Here is a 7568-nt window from a genome sequence, read left to right as displayed (position 1 = left end):
ACTAGCCGGCCCGATTGTCAGGAGCTATTTCCAAACCGACCAATCCATGATATCATAAGCCTTCCCATCAGCACGTACAAGTACGAGTTTCCCCAGTTGAAGGGTGACGGGAAACCCCAAGTATCATACTCGTATACTCGTATGGGCTTCAATGGAATAAATTTACGTGGACCCGTTGCACCGTGTGGGGACATCCTGTTTTAGATAGATTAATAATCAGGTATACCATACGGTATCCCAGGCCGGCCAAGCCGTTTTTCCAACGCTGAGGTAAAGAAGAGCTTTCCAATGATATATAACTTAACCCCCCCCCTTCGGCTGGATACGAGAGTTCTACGCCAGCACGTACTAGTTAGCACAATGATACGAAACGGATCCCGTACAATCATGTGAAACCAATTGCACACCAGTTATGATACCGTGTGATAGTCCCTCCCCCCCCCCGGCCGGACGGGCGGCAAGCCGATGATTCTCTTTTGAGTTGTGGACACGTTTACCCTCTTTCCGTTGAGGTCGTGGTGGGATGCCGGTATGATGCCGTACCGGTACTTAACCAGGGGGAAAGAAACGTTTTTTTTGGGGGGGCTGCGGTGCTTGGGGCAGGGTATTGGAGCAACCTGTGGCCTGAGCGCTCTTACTGTATTTTAAGCAATGGGGAGGTTTGAGTGGCTCCGCTGCTAAACCTCCTGCGTGTTCCAATGCTCCACCCCCCTGCCCTGAGTGAGAGAGTACTGTATTGTATTGTATTGTATTGGGTGTATCAGATGGGAGAGCGTGTCCGGGCTTGTGCGATTGATTAGCCCGTGAAATGCCGTGATGGTTGACCGACAGTAGATGGGGGGAGGAGGGTCTCCCCCCATTCGTCCCCCTCGTCCGGTTCGTGGTGTGATATTGCAGCAAGCGTGTTCCCTCGCGAGAATCAGATGTTATATGTGAGTGACCCAGCGTGAACTTGTGAACACCCACCCATCTAAAAAACCTCGGGCCGATGTAGCCTGTAGATTATAGGGTTGTGGTTTACTCTTTTACTCTCCCTCTCCGTAGATGTGATGGAAGGGGGGAGGGAGTTTTCCCATGAGCTTCATCAGCATTTCCACAGGATTCCCCTACAAAGCTGACCTCGACCAACCACCCAGCCACATATATACCCAATGCCCCATTCCTCATCTAGTCCAGCTGGCCAGACACCGCAACTCGGACCAACTCGAACAGCAAGAGTACTAGTACGTAAACCACCACGCCACCAGCAACCACGACATATTTTATCCACCAACTCATTGATCAAATACCCCGAAAAGTGCGCGCAACTCCGGTGTCCCCCGTGGCCAAGAGAATTGGGCTTCTCACCCAAGTCCATCCCACCAATAAAGCCTGGCCCCGTGCCATAACTAGCACACCAATGTGCGAGAAAGTGGCTGTCATTTTCTCCCGGTGACCGATTGCTACCATACCATACCATAACCATACTGTATATATTAACTTGTGTCGGAGTAAGTAAAGTGAAATGTGCGAATTCTTTTACTTTTAGCGTGGCCCGTTGACCCTCTCCCCCAATTATTCCCGTGGAGATGGAAATGTGGATGGAAAGTGGGGGTTTGGTGTGCGGGTGGACTGCTTTTGCCGGTCCCTTGGATATTTCCTGTCGGTAGGTAGCTACCCGCAAAGGTCGGGGACAAGTGTCCGTGCTTGCGCTGCTTGCGCTGCCCGGTGCGAAGGATGGATGGATGGATGGATGGATACGATGGGATCGGAGCGGGTAGGTACCGGAGGATTTTTCAATGGGTGAGTTACGGATTTGGGTTGTTCCCGCCGCCGAGATATTTCTGCTGCCATTTTTTTTTTCCCGAGGGGGGGGGCTGTTGTTGTTGCTATTTCGGATAAATGTTGTCGAGGATTGTCAAGTGGTTTTTTATTTTTGTTATTTGTGGGGGAGATGCATTCCGTGACGGAAGACTTATTATGGCCCTGCCTTGAGGGACTGCCTTTTTAGCAAGATGTGCCATCGTGTAATGGATGTACGAGTACTGCACGATCCCAGTCAAGTTTACCTGATCCCCCACGCTTCACTCCATCCTCATCTATGGTATATCATACTTTATACAAATAGTATATCGGTCAGTGCATAACCTACCCAACCCTGACTTGCTCGCACTAGAAAATGGGAAGGCTGGGTAGCACCGAAAGTGTATTCTGTGTTAGCACTGTACTGTACTCCTACTGTACTAGTACACCCCAACCGGGAGAGAAGATATTCCTAAACCAATACTCTGCCTGACCTTAGACTTGCGAGGAAAAGCCTGGCCTGAGCAAACCCATCCCCAACTTACCCCCAGGGGAAGGGGGAGGTGGGGGAGGGGGATGGCGGGGATGGCGGGAAGTCGGCAGCGGAATAAATTCCCACAGGCAGATCACCTTACAAAAAGATCGGAAGGGGGAAGGAAGGACTGAAGGAAAAGTCGATAGCCCTGTTTTAATTCACTCCCCACCCACACACCTCCCCCTATATTCGGAAACCCACGTATGATACAATAAGTGCAAGGTCTTATTCCTATCTGCATAAAAGGTATTAACTATTTGTTATTATACCATTTGTGCATGCAACGCGGCATGAATAACTTGAGCCGTAACCTCCATATCACCTTCACCCCCCAGATAAATAATCGGTTTCTTGCAGTAGCGAGAGTCTGATATGATAAGTAAATTATTTGGAATTACGACTTGCGTTGTCCTGCTTGCCCGCAAACCCTCTCCTTTTTCCTCCTTACTCATCCGCACCTGTAGCTCTTACCGGGTTGGGGGGAGAACGGGAGAGATTAAAGGCCTGATTCCCGGAGACTCGAAGTAAGCCTTACGATATATTATAGGCACCCACATCTACCCATATCTATTTCTTTTTTTCCCCTCTTATTAGGCAGTCCAAAATCAATTGGGATTCAGCCCCGGGCTCCGCTTCACAAGCGGTCACTCATCGTTTTAGGGCTTAGATGGTATTGATTGCGGTGAGTGACAGTCCGCTGAGATAAAGTGAGAATTCCCCTTGGAAAAGAAAAGAAAGAAAAAACCTTGTGCTTTCTGTGGTGACTCAGACGTTGGAGTGGGATAACCTTATCCAGGGGCGCAGAAGAATGTAGGATTATTCCAGAGTATCCCCTTATGGTTTTCTGACATGCAAAAGCACTCTTTGCCATATTCGTGCATAGCATTTTCGTGCATAGCATTTTGTGAACGACAACCCTGTTTTCGAAGAACCCCTAACCGGTTACTTTCTTGCCCGGGGCAAGCACGGTGGGTATGTGGGGTTGTAAGGCAAGAAGAAGAAGGGACCGGAGACGAAGTACCGGTATTGGAAATAAATAAATAAGTAAAAGGCCAATGAGTTGCGGGTAACTTACGCTTCGGCAATGGATATGATGGGTTCGGTAAGATAGCACAACAGCGAAGGAGTATTTTCAAAAGGGGGGGGGTGGGAAAACGGGAATCGTGATAACTCTGCTATCGTATCATACAATCTCCAGCCCTGCCAGGTTCGGGATTTGAGGCTTACAAAGTATGATGCTAGTACGAGTACTCGTGCCGTACATCAGATATGCCATCCAGTCCAATCGTCAATTTGACTCGAAAGAAAAGAAAAAGAAAAAGAAAAAAAAGTGCAGCAACGCGTTCTCATATAGTAGGGGGATAAATACGCACTCGCAACACACCCTTTTAGGAAAAACTATATAATAATATTATTATTATGATAGTTCAGAATAGCACCGGGGTTTTCCCCATGGCAACCCCAAGTCTTCACTCCCATTCAGGGCTCTGGCGTCGGGCGATATTTTTGTTATGATAGTACGATATAATTCCATATAAAAATGGCTCCCAAAAGAACCCTTGAGTCATGCGTCGGAGCACACAGGAGATCCCTGTATGAGAGAGAGGATAAATTACATTTACTCCCCGGTTTTCTTTGGTTGGCCGTTGGTAGGTGACTCAGAATTGTAAATGTTGGGGGAATAACTGCTGCGGGTTTGATGGGAGCTCGATCGGCTATTCCTGCCTGTCTTTTGCTGTCTAAAAAATAGGTCCGTAACGGCTATCGTGCGTAACATACAAGTTGTTGTGGGTTGTCGACGCTAGGGTAAGGTGGTGTGAGTTAATACAGTACAATAGCTTGGCTTAATATGAGTGGGGCGGGGGGGCTGGTGAGGGAACACAATTGCCGAAGTGCGAGGTCTGATACCGGTATTCGAGAGCACACCCCTCCAATGAGAAGGAGCTGGTATGGTAAGGCATCAGAACCCAGAATATATTGCCAAGGTGGGGAGGGTGTATATTCAAGGTTTCATTTGGCATTGGTGGAACCAGGGTCGAGATCTCACCTTCCACCTACAAGTAAATGGATAATAACGCCAACCTATTCAAGTAAAATTCTCCGTAGATCCTCGGGGCTAGAGAGGTTCATAGTATTGGCCGTGTCGCCGTCGATCGTGCCCCTTCGGGCCGGGTACCATATTCCTCTAGCCTTCGATGTACTTGTCCCAGGCAATAATAACTGCCCGGGAATATAGATTCGCGGAACAGTTACCTAGCACATTGCTCCATAACTGTGCTAAGGAAGGAGTTCCTATGTTTGGCCCCTGTAAGAAGAAAAGCGAGAGAGAGAAGGCTTCACTGGCACCGGCACGTGCACCGGGTTCATAAGAAAGTTTCACTTTATATGAGTACAGTACTCGGGGTGGGGCCGAACGAGCGACTCTACCACCACAACCCGTGCTTCCAAATGCTTTGGGAGCAGGGCAAAGTGGCCTCTCGGGGCCTGAGGCACCTGGATAAAACGATTGGACAGATCTTGCAGTTCTTCTGTTCCTCGAGTACTCGTAGCGTCACCCCGTCTTGTCCGGGGGAGTGTATCACAGTTGGCCTTGAAAATCATCCTTCCCCCAGGGAATATCCCAAAGAGCCCAGTAGTAGCTCAGAACTTTCACAAGAGATAATAGATCCTTACTCCCTTCCTTGCCCCATGATTCAGAACCTCAGGCAGCAATCAGGGTCAAAGGTATCACTTATAATGGCTCAACCGATTGGATGAAGGTTAGATTACACAACAAGCAGATGAGGCCCCGGTTCCTCATCACCTTGTGAATCTGGGGGCACTGGGTGGGCCTGCTTCCCGGTCCGTGAGCTCGCAAACATCAGTCAAAGCGCCGGTATTTCCAGATCTGTCCCCACCTCCGCATAGGTTGTCTCTGCTTCTAGGTGTTCCCGACCTTCCAGTTTAATCACCAACCAATCGGCTCATTGCTTTCTGTGGCGGCAAATTTTGTTTTGGTTATTTGGACCCTGTAAGGGTAAAGGTAGTCAGTCAGACTGTACAAGTAGATTTAAGCTGCTGCACACGGACCCAATAAGGCGGATCCCTAGAAATTGGCGTTTGCTTGCTTCTGTTCCACCTTAGAGTATGGCAGGGTGCAGCGCTGCGCGAAGCCGTCATTACCTGTTCAAAATAGTGAGGCAAACAACCTTCGCACCGGATTCAGGGCGGTGGACTACCTTACTCAGAGTACCGGTATGCTGGGAACAGCAGACCAGAACCGCAGATATCCGTTCCCCAAGAGTCTAGAGAGAGTTTCGGGGGATCTGCAACTCGCGCATGCAACATCCTACGATTCAAGCCAAGTTTCAACTTCCTCTGGGCATCCAAATGCTTGACGAGGGGAATCATATTGGCATGGTTTCTGGCCGGATTGTTTGGGATCATCGTTCCACCAGAGCCACACGACGCACCCTAGACTGCCGCCAATATCAGCTCTCTATCCAGTGTGCTCGAGTACGAGTACAATTCCTTCAAAACCTGAATTCAACTTCCCATTTGCTCCACATTTTTCTTCTCTCTCTCATCTCGTTTCCCAATAGGGTATGTCCTGACTGATGATAAATTGCCCAGGGGTCAGAAATTTCCAAAATAGTGTCGCCTTCAATAAAAGAGCAAAAAAATGTGGCGTTATTAGCATGCGTAAACGTTTCCATCGGTGAGCCATCCCATCTTTGAAAACGAAATTTGGGAGTATTCGAATAAGCGGAGCACGTGTTGTGGAGTCCAAAATTTCCTCCTCTGGAAAAGGGGCGAAAAACGCGTCAAAAAAACTGCTCTCCGGGACCAATAAAAAAGGAAGAAAGAAGGACTAGCTGGGCCATGCTAGGAGAGGCAACTCCAACGTCCTCTTCGATCTGCTGTGGCAAGTTACCGGTATCCGGCCAGCTGGTCCGCTCGCGGGCAGTCATACTTGTATCGCGCAAGGCACTTTCCGATCTTCGGTACCCCTTCGCCACATCTCAGTGGTGGCGAATTTGTGCAGTACCAGTAGGAACTAGAATGGAAGATAGATGTCCTGGGACGGCGCAGTTCCCCCTCCTCGGCTACTGCTCCAACCTAGGAAAAAGCGGCGAACTAAACACTCGGTTGAGTCAAACAAGAGGAATATAGTGTAGAGGGGGGGGACTCACCGGGAGAGACAACTTCAGTCTAACACTCATCTTCCGTCATTCGAGATTTCGGGGCAACTGTGTCGCACCGGTATGGCATCATAGGAGAATGACTGTACTGGAAGGACCTGTTCTTGAAAGCAGCCATCCGAACCGGCGATCTGTCACATACTGTAACTTTGACACTGGGCAAATGATCTATGTGCGGTTTTGTCGCTACGCGTTTGTATGCTGGGCAAGTTCAACAATTCCCTAGACTATGACACCTTGGCTACAAGTTACTGTACTACTGCGCTGACTAATGTGACAAACAACCTAATTCGGTATCGGCGTCGCGGGTTACCGGTAAGGCTTCTGTGGGCGGGCCAGATCCGTGTCAGATGCGAGGAAAGGAGTCGCACAAGCCAAAGTTCGTAAAAACTTGCATAAGTTAAGCGGTTTTAGAATCATGGGGCTGAACGCATGACCAAGCAGCCATCTCGAAAACCGCAAAATGGATCAACGATCCGGTGAAACGCGCCCCATCTTTTGAGGCGAGACGTGCGAGTGTCGCCGATGTACCCGTACTCTATATAAAATGCTCACGTCCTCCTAAAGCAGCAGGTCGCAAGGGGAATCACCAAGGGGCGACAGGATGGTGCAATTGCTACACGCCGCCATTGCCATTATCCATCGGCCCGCCTTTTCGTACCGTAATTAGGATCACAATATAGTAATACATAATCATTGCGAGATCGTATTTCATAAGGTGGTGCCGTGCGGGTAACGTGAACATGGAACAACCGTGGAAAAGGTTGGGTGGGGCTCGGATGTCTCCGGGTCCGTTCGGCCTCCATATTCGGGTAATTGGACATGGAAGTACGAAGGTACGAGTACAGCACCTAAGTTTTGGATATCGTACTAGTAAGGGGTGTTCCACTAGTAGTGACTCTAGCTGTAAACTGAGTAGTGTGATACGCCATAGGGTCAAATGAAAGGATTTTCACAACGGTATACTTCTTGACAGCCCAGGCATACTTCCAACTGGCAATCATCACAGAAAATGTTATGAATGCATCCAAAGACTCTGCACATGATCCAAGATCAAATATGTGACTGCC

The sequence above is a fragment of the Tuber melanosporum genome (assembly GCF_000151645.1).
Source record: "Tuber melanosporum whole genome shotgun sequence assembly, scaffold_116, strain Mel28".
NCBI lineage: Eukaryota > Fungi > Ascomycota > Pezizomycetes > Pezizales > Tuberaceae > Tuber > Tuber melanosporum.
This window is presented reverse-complemented; position numbering follows the sequence as displayed.